We start from the raw sequence: 13,317 nt of genomic DNA, 5'->3' as shown, positions 1-13,317 counted from the left end.
AGACGATCTCAAACTTTGAGTGAACGGTAAGAAAAGTGTGTATCCATCATGCTTTACATTCACAACGTAATTGCATATCATATAAAAAAACATTAGATATGCTCGTAAAATTTATACAGGGAGGTTATACCTCATTCCAAGAAATGCACCTATTGTGGACTAGTTAGAAGAGTTTGTGGGTGTGCGATGGATGGAGTGCCTAAGCCAATACACCAATTGGAAGGCATGATTTAGTCTACACCCTCGATACCAAAAGAGTCAGTCAGCCTTTCAAACCTTTCTCTAAACTTGGAGCCTGAGGTGGAGGCAATGATAGATGCATTGATGTCTATGGATGTCGAGTCATTTGATCCACTGAGAGAGGAAGTGTCCATACCATTATATGATGGGTGTCGAGTATCTCACCTGAAGATGCTGCTTGCACTCCTAAGTGTGCAAGCAAAGTATAGGTGGAGCGATGCGAGTGTGACCGACTTGTTTAGGTACATTCTATGCTCCGTTGATTTTTTTGACTTCATTATAAAAAACATTTGTTGTGCTTTTTCAAGGTGTCTTCTGATTTTTTTAAAGGTTACTAAAGTATCATATATTACCACCTAAAAACATGATACATGAGTCTCGTGATAATGCGTGATTGATATTATATAGGCTTGGCTTGGACTACAACAACATCCATACATGTGTGAATGATTGCGTGTTGTTTCGAGGAGACTACATGACTATGGAGACATGTCCAAAGTGTTGTGCTCACAGGTATCGATAAGACTTACAAGGGAAAACCATCCCTCAGAAAGTTCTTAGAAACTTTCCACTTATACAACATATGCGTCACATGTTTCGTACATTGGGCATGGCGAGCTTGACAACATGGCATACACAGAATAGATCCACAGATGGAGTCCAACGAATATCAGCAAATTCATGTGCATGGAGCCACATTGACTCCACCTTTCCATGCTTTGCACAAGAGCCAAGGAATCTTCCTCTTGATCTTGCTTGGGATGGTGTAAATTCATTTGGTCCCTGCTCATAACTTCTTACAGTGTGTGGCCTATAGCCCTTGTTAACTACAACATCCCATCATGGCTTTCTACAAAGAAAAGACACCTGATCCTTAGCTTGCTTATTCTTGGGTGCTACAAAGTCAAGAATTTGGACATCTACCTCAGTCCATTAGTTGATGAGCTCAAGATTTTGTTGGAGGAGGGGGTTGCTATGGAAGACATGAGCAAGCGTGATGATCGACAGTCCGCCACCAATATACGAGCCATTCTCATGTGGACCATGCATGACTTTTCACAATTCAGAGAGTGCTCAAGTAAGTAAGCTTCCGTTCTCATTGGTGATATCTAACATATCTCGTTCAAGTTTGTGTTAACTAAATAGGGGTGTTGGGATAGGTTTGGTTACCTCAAGTTATCATGCATGTCCATTGTGTGGGCCACAGTTAGACTCCCAAAGGTCACCAACCATGAAGAAGATGGTATATCCAGGGGACACGCCGCTTTCTTGCTGAAGGGTCATGAACTGAGGGAAGGTTTTCTTGGACGACCTCCAGCATGAATGAATGCCCAAAGAGTTGGTATGAGTTGAAAATGGTCCACACGGAGTCACATCCAAATGGAATGTGACGGTTCTTGGTTTTCTACAAGTTGCTATATTGGACCCACTTATAGATCCTCCTATGCATATGTTTAAGAATGTGGGTAGCTTATTATGGAACCACATCACAGGAAAGAGAGACACTACAGGGGCATGATTGGATTTAAAGGAGGTAGGCAAGATGGAGGTGCTTTGGCCATAGTCGAGTTGCACTGATGGCTGCTTGCAATTATCTCGCGCACCTTGGGTCGTCTTGTCCACTAAAGAAGAGTGCATTCTGAAGAAAATTATCAGGTCTATTTGTACTCCGACGGGTATGATGCATTCCCTCAGGTCTTCTTTCTCTAAAGAAGACCAACTATCAGAGATAGAATCCCATGATTGGCATAAGATATGTCAGGTTTGTCTTGACCTTGATTGCAAGTAGCCTTAATATTTTTCTATTTAGTGTCTACTCGATGTTCGTAATGCTTCTTCATTTGTGGAATTTTATACTACCGATCGCAATCGCGGGATACCTCACTCTAGAAATATGTGAGGTGATTTACAGGTTGTCAAATTTAGTGCAATGGATCTCATAGAAGGAGATCAAGACATCCTCTATTGAATGTGCAAGGCGGGGAGTGGTGGAGACAATCTGTCTCTTTGAGAAGTACCTACCCATCAGTATGCTCACAATACAAACTCACCTCTTGGTGCATCTTGTAGACGAAGTGGAGATTGTAGGACCCGACAATACACAAAGGATATTCTCCTTGGAGTGCTTTATGAAAACCCTGAAGGGCTTTGTGCGACAACTAGCTTGGCCAAAAGGTAGCATGGTTGAAGGTTGGCTGGTATCGGAGGTGTTACTACATATTTCATAGTGGCTACCATCGATGAATTCAGACAATAGTATGCTATGGTCATTGAAGGACAAGAATAGACTAATCGGAGATGTGGTGGTTGGAAATAGGATAGAAAAAAGGATGGATGCTACAATGGAGGAGAAAGTGAATCATTTTGTATGTTGCATCGTATATCCATGGAGAGAGAAGTGACTCGCTAGGTATGAGCAGGTTGCCAAGAAAGATTGAGAAGAAGCACGATCGAAATTTCGACGCAATACACGCCATCGACCAATTTGATATCTTGATGGCATGGAGGAGATGTCGCGGTTTATATCTATGCGATGGTTGCATGGAGCTTTGATTGCAACTTCTTGCGAAGGGATAGAGGTCTCTCTACTGAGGAGTGGGAATTCTCGAGGAGATGTAGTCTGAAGGTAACCGAATGTTTTGTAAGCTATTATATCTAGATTTTATATGCGATAACTAATCTAACCATTTCAATGTATAGTACAAAATCTACAGTGCGATGTGGTCGCACGGGTAACATTTTTGTGTTGAGTGCATTGACAAGACGTGCTCCACAATGGATTATGGTGTCATGGCAAAGTTCGAGCAAGGGAGCTGATGGTGAGCCACAAATCCAAACACTGTTATAGATGAGATGGAGTATTTTGGGAACTTGCAAAGTGTTATCTCAATGGATTACCGTAGCTTCTCCATGATCATATTCAATATTGTATAGTGGTTCAAAGTGGTATTGGAAGGAGCTGGGGCAACGTTCGGCAAGGTCTATCTAGATTTCTAAAAATAGATTCCAAGAAAAGATGGATGGATCTGCATGACATGTTTGTCCTGTTGGCCCATTGTGAATAGGTTCATGACCTATTTTTTACAATTTTTAATGACATGAAATAGTCACAAATGTTGATTCACTCTTATATGTGATATTGAACATGTAATTTTCAATCCAAATCCCTGACAACCTCGATGGTAGTATATTGTGCCGTCAGCTTCTCCAAGTGCAAGAGTGTATGATGAAAGCAATGTTTCCAATGTAGACGAGGAGAGCATGCAGAGGGAGGGGTTGATATTGTGGAGGGTGGAGGTTGAAGAGGGCTTGGAGCTTATAAAGGAGGCAGACACAGGTAATGATGATGAAAAGACAGGAGACCAGCAATTATTTGAGAATGAAGTGGACTCCTCCTTCTGTGGTGACCTATCTATAGACCTTCCAATGTAAATAGAGTTATGCTAGGAGATTGACTTGCATCCACCTATTCAATTGGTTGATGATTTACTTTTAAGGGTACTTTAGAAGATGCATTTTAATTAGCATAATTTTTTTCAAAGTTATATTACTGTGCTTTACCTAAATCTTTATATTGATTATGCGAGGATTATGCTAGCATCATGTGCAGGTTACCTTTGATAATAATTGGAGAGCAGGATGAGTCGAGGGATGAGTGATGAGGAGTTATAGGAGATATTCATACGTATGTCTCCAAATCAGATGACCTGATTTAGAGATATGGCAGACTAGGAGTTGTCTCTGACACCATCGAGCCATTCTGTGAGATATACTTCAGTACACTCTAATGCTTCAGTTTTGAGTAGACAAGGTCAACACTCTAGACTAGGCTCAGAACAGAGGGAGTGGATCTAGGAGGTGGTGTAGAGATCTGGATGTTGTGAGCCTACAGTAGATTCCAGATAGGGATGCTACTCCTTGCTCTTGTACAGATTCCAGATAGGGGTGCTACTCCTTGCTCTCGTACAGGTTCTAGCGAGGGTAGCTCATGTGGGTGTTGTGGAGGCACCAATGCAATGTCTCCATCTCGTCATTCTAGTGGATACTTGTCACCTCCAGGATTTGTCACACCTGTAGAGATATCTACTCCAGTGACTTCGGGTTTTGCTTAGCCGTCCGCAGGTGGCACCCCTATGGATGCTACTTTGAGAGATACTACCCTCATGTGGGTATGCCATATATATATAGAGGTCTCCTGGTTCTGCCCAGGAGTGTGGTCGTAGGTGGGAGAAGACACACCTTAGATGTAACTCGGAGTTGTATGAATACCTCGTAGATGACAGGAGAGGTGATGTGATCATGAATGATGAGGGAAGGAGGGTGATGTCTCACATGAGAGAGTTGTGCCAACAAGTTTTTAGGCACAACGTCTTGGACCATTGGAAGAATATACTCGAGGTGAGCAAGGACTATATAGTGACATCCTTACACGAGGAGTTTTTGGTACCTACCATTGCAGAGAGGTTTCACTGAGTGGATGATGGAGTGTATACGTACATACATGTCACATAGACGATCTCACTCAAGAGTGGCATCTCAAAGCCCGACTGGCTAGATGCAAATGATTGATCGAGACTCAAGGAGGAGGCTATAGATTCTCTAAGACGTCGGCGACAACAACGGGAGGCAGCGAGGGCACGATTGGAGGTAGGGGCCGTGCATCATCCAGTGAGTGGCAGCCAACCACAGGACTTATCTGGAGGACTTTGTAAGTTTGTTTTTGGTTCTTCTTGCTTTCTTATTTGCAATATCACTTGTACTAACAATTGTATTCTATTTTCTTTGTAGCACTCCATCACAAAACCATGATCCCACAGGAGACTCGAGACACGGTCTCACTACACTCATTGATAGATTGTATGTGTGCAACGACCTAGTAAGTTAATCATCTTTCTTGTCCGTAGATAGTCACTATTTTTTTAAAATGCATTATGTATGGTTGACTGATGTGTAGTTGTTCATTTTCTATAGTCCATTCGATGTTGCTTTGCTATAGAATAAGCTTTCTAATAGTGAGGATCTATAGCTCACGCTTGGATTGGTGGAGGGAAACCCTCTTCTTTTTTTGTCCTGTGATCTGCGCATGCATCTTCCATGTACTATTCCTTAGATGTACTTATCATCGTTTGTATAAAATCACATCTTGCGATAATTACAAATAGAATTTCATGTTTGTTTTGGCTCTCCTCTCTCTTCATGGCTCCATGTAATGTCATGAGTTGCCATTACTAGCCTTGTAATTCTATGAATTATCAGTCTTCTGGGTTCAAGTAGTTTTTGTGTTTGTCTTGATGAGCATTGCATACCCAACACGTAGTTCCTTTATAGAATATTATACTAAACATGGTACTATATATGGCAGGGCAGCTTGTGCTGCCACAATTTTTTTTCTCTATAACTGTTGCTATTAGCGTCGTTGATTTCTTTTCACACATCACTATTGCCATTGCTATTCATGTTGTAAACAGTTGCTATATGCATCGCTATATGCGTTGCTATTTGCATCGCAAATAGCAATGCATATACAACGCAAATAGTAATGGTTTCTATAACGATTTTGTAGAGATGTTTATACCAATGCTTTTAGTGATGAGCGAGGGCAAAATTTTTTATGAACATTTGCATCGCTTTGAACGTCGGTATGAGGCCTGCATCTTCTAGTGAGGGTTCCATCTCGAAGGTACCTTGTAAAACATTAAAAAGTGGTTATGTTCGCACTCAATTGGTCATTAAGATGAGCATTGTAATGGTAATACATGTTAAGTTGGTCATCAAGTATTTGGGTGCCCCTGGATTGTAAGTCTCTAAGTAAGCCTTGACATTGTAATGGAAATACATGTTAAGTCGATCATCAAGTGTTTGGGTGCCCCTGGATTGTAATTCTCTAAGTAAGCCTTGACATTCAGTTAATATAAAATCCTTTCGTGTCTATATGGGTGCGCTAAAAACTAAAAGAAAAAGGCAACCCCTTGGTGAAGTGAGCTCCTTATTGGAGGAAAATTGCCAAGTCATAGTAAATCACTTCAAATACATTTTTGTCAAGCCCACAGATTTATATAAAGAAGCTTAGCAAATCCCAAGAAGAGAGCTCAAATAGCAAAGTCAATGATTTCCCTTAGCTTGAGCTAAGATTATAGAAAAACAATAAAAATTATAGAAGTGGAAAGAGGAAAGTTCATAAGAAACTAACAAGAGTGGAAATAGGAAAGTGTGAAAAGCACAAGTAGATAAACAATAAAAGAGAAAAGTTTGAAAGAAGCTAGATAAGATGGAAATAAGTTAAAAATCAAGATTGGATGGCCTTCCATGAAAAGTCTTGAAAGTAGTCTAGAACATTAGTGGCAATTTTGATTCAAAGGATCATGCAAAGAAGTCATGAGCAAAGTGTTTCGTTGTTGAAAAGCATTGATATTGGGGAGACACAACAATCACAACTAACTTTAATGCTCCCCATGGCTTACAAAGGTGGGAGCAACTTCTAATGTGACTAACATACCACAACATCCACTTGTACACAATTGCGAGACAAAGTAATATTTTTTGAAATTTGCATTTGGTATTGATAGCCTTTTCTCTAGCAAAAGATAGTGAAAAGTAAAACCCTCCCTTAACCAATCACAAAATATTGCATCACAAGACCATCTCCTTGCCATTTGAACCAATGTATTCCTATTCTACCATTAGTATTTGAGCTCAATTTCCCTAGTCACATTCCATGCCTTAAGAGTCTCAACATCTAACACTCTTTGGCTCCCAAATAATCTGATTTTCAAGTTGATGCTCACACTTTATGAATCCACTTCTTGACCATCTCCCATAGAATTTGGGTTGAGCTATAGTGCCACATAATATGGGGGATTGATACCCTCTACCTTATGCATAGAGGTCTCCATGGGGAAACATTCATAAGTGAATTCAACCTATCATGATAACTTATCTATTAAAGGGTGCTTTCCATAGCAAGTCTTCTGTTATTGGTAAAAGGAGTGCTCCCTCAGACCCTTTTGATCCTATACCTCCACGTATTTCACTTAGTTTTGGGGAAGAGATCCTTACTTCCTCTTTCATAAAGAATAATTTCTTCTACTTTTGAAATCCTTTCTCTTTTTAGTTTGAGAGCATGTTTGCCCTTGGGATGCCCTTAGAATGACCAAGAAAATCACCAAATAAGAAAGGCCAACTCTCCTCATGCTTCTACAAGATAGTTTGTGATGAGGCTTCTCTTTCCCTATTCAAGCCAAGTTGAGTTACCATTCATGTTGGGTCACAAACCACAATTTACTAGGGTCACAAACATCATAATGAAGCTTGGATTCAGCTCCTACTTCCCCCTTAGACGTACTTGTGGTTAGGACCTCCCAAGATATCGGATGCCACTTGGTAGAGGATATATAGCTCCCAAAATAGTTTTTAAGCCTTCTCATCATTCCCAGTTTAACTTTGGAGAAGATATTGATAGTGGCCAAAAAGATTTCCTAAGCAAGAGATAAGGAGTAATAATACTATTTAGTATGACTAAGTTGCCATGAAAACTAATAGGCAATATATTAAAGCTCTTAATCTCCTCTTGCAAATCACATCCTTAGCTCTAGATCTATCATAGAATGATCTTTATTGTTAAATGTATGGTGTAGAGGCACATGTAAGGAGTCCCATTAGCATAGAGGAAGGTGTGTATCTAAGCTAAAAAGCTATAAGAATATGTATTTGATCAACCATCAATCAATCAAGTTTTCTTCCATGACATTATGGTCTCATTCTTCTTCTTCTTATTTTCTCCTTGTCCAAGTATTGGTGGTGATGTTTCCCAAGAAGCACTTGGAGTGGAGATTGAAGGCTAGAAGTTACAATCATCAATGAATAAATCCTTATTATGCTTATTTTACTTTGCTTTGAAGGCTAAGAAGAAGGGGAGTGGAAGCCATTTCAAAGGTTGTATAAGGTCTACATGTTTGTTGACATTTTCTCTTGTCTACCATCTACAAAGGGGTTACTTAACTGGGTAGCTTAAGGGGGTTCTTGCAACAAGCACATGGCTTGATGTTTGAAGGTAACTTGGGGGCAACTTAAAGAGAAGTAGGGGGTCCACTTCTATCACAAAGGTAAGATTTGATTATATTGAGTACAAGATGCTGAAGTCACAAAAAATCTCACATAGGTTTTAAATGCATGTTATCTATGATTCTTGTCCATGATTTTTTCTCTTTAATTCTTCTTAGTGTTACCCACTGTGGTTTTAAAAAGAGCCCCCCCTCAAATAACCCCTTTCACAATACCCATAATCAATTGGTTCAATTTAATCATTGTTCACACTTGCTCTATTTGAACAAATTCTTGTAATGGGTTGTTCACAATGCTTACTTCTTTGAAATTGGATGTTGTTAAAGGGAAATTTTTGAATGCATTGATACATACACTTGTAATATATAATATTTCCCTTCTTTGTACAAAGTTAGACATTGCGATGTTAGTCATCGGTAAGATCACTCCATTTCCAAAATGTTTGAGCTAGTAGTAGAAAATTTTAATGGAAACTATTTTTATACATGGAAAATTAAAACCGTGTACCATTTGATGAGAAAAGACCTTTGAAAGATTTTCAAATAACTCGAGGATCTTGATGAGCCAAAGTGGAGAATGAAAAATAACAAAACTTTCAAGATAATTGCATGGGGTGTATTTGATGATGTTCTCCACCACATATTAGGAATTAAAGTGCAAAGGAAGCATGGAATGAGTTGAATAAGATATTTGTGTTGGAGGTAAATGTGCCTGTGCCTACACCACTTTTTATTTACTTCACACACCGTGACTGCATATCTATACACTGCAAATGGCACCCATCATTGTCGCTTTATTCTTACTTCTTTCAATGACTATTGAATAAGAGAAGACTGGTCACACATTTTGACTATTGGAGTTCCCACATATGGCCTCTCTCTCTCTCTCTCTTTCTCTCTCTCTCTCTCTCTCTCTCTCTCTCCATCCACCAAATCTCTTACTTCTACTTGTGTGCTTTCACTCATGCTACCCTACCTTTCAACTAGTAGAGGAGGCATTTGAGGAGCTTCTTTATCCTTTACTTCAACTTGCATTCAAAGCTTTAGCCCAAGGTTTCATGGCACCCATTATTTTTTCCTCTTGAGGTATGCATTGAGTCTTCCATTCTCTTGGCTTGATCCAACTTACTCACTACTTGTCAAGGGGCTTCCCATGGCTTACTAAGTCTTATTGAGTGCTTATTGAGCTAAGAAGCAACCATTCTATCCATTTTGAGTGGACACAGAGCATGTCATAGAAGTCATAGACAACTCTATGACACCTTGACAACACTTTCGTATTTTGGCCATAACTTTTACATATGACATTAGATTTAGGTGTTCTATAACTAAAAGTGAGGAATGTAATAAGAGCTACATATCTGAGCACTCACAGAGTTGACTTTGTGCAATTTTTAGTTATCTACGTCATACAGAATAGAACTATTTTGATTCTAACAACAAATGATAGATTTCATAATGTATATTTGATGCTTTGGGGATGCTATTTTGGTGTCCATATGGTATGATTATGCTTTAGGATGCTATTTGGATTGTTTAGATCTTGATAAGCTCAGTTTTATAGAGGTTTATGGCTATTATAATAGTTTGAATAGCAAGCATACAACATTGAATTTCATGCTTTGAATGCCTATTGTGCCTACATGGTATTTTGGGTATGTTGCATAGCGATGGTGATGCCTAGCATTGATGTATGAGATTGGATAAGGATTGTGACATACTTTGGCACTTGTATTTAAGCTACATTTGATGTACTTGGGATTTGATAAATTTCTTTGAGCTTTTATGCTTGCTCAATTACATGTATTGAAGTTTCATTGGACACTTATACTCCTCGATGTATTTATGATGTGCTTGGGCTTCTCGGATACTTTGCTTGCTCAGTTTGCATTCCAAATTTGCTTCCAGTGGGAGATGTTTATACTTACTTGGAAGAGCTTGGTTCTTTGAGATTGTGGGACTCTTGGTTCATATATATTCTCTCTTGTATGCTGTTGGGGATGCAATTATCTATGCTTGTGGGTTGATTTGACTGTATACTTTGGACACTTATATTTACATTTGTCCAACAATTTGTGAGTGATGTATATGCTTATGGGATGTATGATTTACTAATACTTTGAGTCCCTGATAGTCTTTGGTACTTGTAGTCTATGTTTAGGCACTACTAGTTACATTGTTTATATCTTGGTTGCTATTTGGATATCCCTAGTAGTGAAGCTTGCTTTCTTGGCTATTTTCCCACAATTGGATTGACATAAGGCTAATGTCTATATTTCAACATTATTGTAATTATGGTTTTCATCATTCTTTTGGAAATTAGACATTAGGGGGCTAATTTCCCATCATTTACAGCATCCCATTCTCTTGGATTTTACATTGGTATACTATCATTATGGCTAGTTCTTTGAATGATAGTGCTATTTTTAATATTGAAATCTTGATGGCCCAAATTTCACCTATTGGAAGATGCAAATATGGCAGGTGCTAACTAATTCAAAAGAATTAGGTTAGGCCTTTGAAAACCAAGAGTGCTGGATGACATTGATTAGGATACTTAGGATGAGTTGGATGAGCTATGCAAATCCACTCTTATATTATCATGATCTAAACATGTTTATTTTAATGTTGTGGCACCTAAAGATAGTGCTTGGTAATTATGGAAATGTATATGTAATCTTTATGACAAGCAAAGTCCTTCACAAATGTATTGGTTGAAATATCTCATAGAGCTTGCATGAAGAAAGGACTAGTGTATCCACACATTTAAATGAGTTTCACTCAATTTTTAGTTATTTGACTTCATAGGGCATTGACTCTAAGGATAATCTTCATCTCTTGTTCTTGCTTATGACACTTCCCAAATCATGGGACACTTTTCATACTACCATGTATGCTAATATACCCTAAGTGTAGTTTAAAACTCTAGGATGTTGAGGGTGACTTAGTCATAGAGGAGGTAAATAGTAAGAATGTGGATGCAACCCATACTACTCATGCATTGACTAGTAGAGGTAGACACAATGGTAAGACTGCTAACGGTCATTGTGGTAGAGACTCACAGAGGTCTCAATCTTGTGAGCAATTTTGCAACAAGTCCCATGGTTGTAAGGCCTCTCTTATATGTCATTACTATGGGAAGCAAGGTCATATTAGGCCATAGTACCATAAGATATGCAATGTTAAACACAAGCAAAAAGTCAAGAGCAAAGTACAAGAAAAGTCAAATGATCACAACATTATTCCTATTAAGTCCAATGTAAAGATTGAAGAGATAAATGTAGTATAGCCTCAGTTAGATGTTGAGTACATCTTAGCAGCTTCCTCTCTTAATGCTTCTCAATTGATAGATACATTGTCTACATATTCTCAGTGTTGGTTGCTTGATTTGAGGCTTTTTTTTTATGTTACCCTATATAGGAATTGATTTTAGTCCTATCACAACATGACATGTTCTGTTAGACTAGGAAATTACTTGGTATTGGATATTATTGGCATTGGGGATATACTACTACAATTTCCTTCAACAGCTCTTTTACTTTACATAATGTACATTATGTATTGACTTTGATCAAAAGCTTTCCATCTACTATTATGTATCTTTTGATGATTCCAAATGGAAGATTACCCATGGAAATATTGTTTTTACTCGAGGTGCCAAGGATGACAACCCCTATCCCTTGCTTGTATTTGAGTTTATTGACCACATTTTGGTTATGGCTAACATACCACATGTATCTTTATGGCATCATTGCCTTAGGCACATATCCTTAAAAGGAATAAAAATGCTTTCTTCTTTGGAATATCTTCCACCCCTTGACTACAAATGTTGTGATTCATGTGATCATTGTCTTTATTGGTAGACAGACATTTAGTTCTCATAAGAAGTTTGGCATTATGCACATGGGTGAGCCTCTAGCTCTTGTTCATTCTAATGTATGTGGTCCAGTACCCTACCAATCACTAGGTGGCGTGAAGTGTTTTGTGACTTTCATTGATGATTATTCACATAAGGTCTAGGCATATCACATAAAGCAAAAATTGGATGTATTGGATACCTTTCAACATTGGCTTGCTCTTGTTAAGAGTATAGGCTAAAATGCCTAAGGTCAAATAATGGGGATGAATATGTCTCTAAAGTATTTGAGTAGTTTTTTAATAAGCAAGGTATTAAGCGTTGATTGACTACCCCTTACACCCCACCCTAGAATGGTGTTACAAAGTGCATGAATAGGACAATTCAAGAGAGAGTATGCTTAGCCATGCAAGCTTGCTGCAACATTTTTGGACTAAGGCAATTAGTACTACCATACACTTGTTAAATAGATCCCCATGCACTACTATTGGTTGTTAGGTTGCAGAGGATGTGTGGTATGAAAAATCTCTGTCATATGTTCATTTGCATGTCTCTAGATCTGAGGCTTTTTCCATATTTACAAGGACAAACATAATAAGTTAGATCCTAAATTAGTAAAATTCATCTCTCTTTGTTAGAGTACATGTGAGAAGCGAGCTTTTTGAGTGAGATTTTAGAGTAAGATTTTTTGGGCAACCTTGAGTTTTATTTCACAAAGTCCACTTGGTCCTCTTTTTCTTTTGGGCATATATCAAGCACTAATGTTGCTCCTCCATTGCCACCACCACCACCACATCTTACTCTCCCCCTCCTCATTAGAGCCACAACCAATTCTCATCTCTCTCTCTCTCTCTCTCTCTCTCTCTCTCTCCTCATATGTTGGGGACCAACCACCAACATCTTACTCTCCTCAATAACATTACCACCACTAGCACCGCCACTACACCACCACATCTTAACAACCTCTCTCTCTCTCACACACACAATGAATTAGTAGTTCTCTCTCCTTAACCTATGTACATCACTAGATTAAGATTATGTGCTTGTCGTTGATAATATTATCACAATGTTAATAGTTCAATTGCGCATGTATATGAGATATCACACTACATATAGATTCACATCCCCCCTTTCTCCCTTGCCAATCATTATCATCAAAAC

Source organism: Lygodium microphyllum, chromosome 1, assembly GCF_053477565.2.
Source record: "Lygodium microphyllum isolate KBCC chromosome 1, Lygodium_microphyllum_v1.1.10, whole genome shotgun sequence".
NCBI lineage: Eukaryota > Viridiplantae > Streptophyta > Polypodiopsida > Schizaeales > Lygodiaceae > Lygodium > Lygodium microphyllum.
This window is presented reverse-complemented; position numbering follows the sequence as displayed.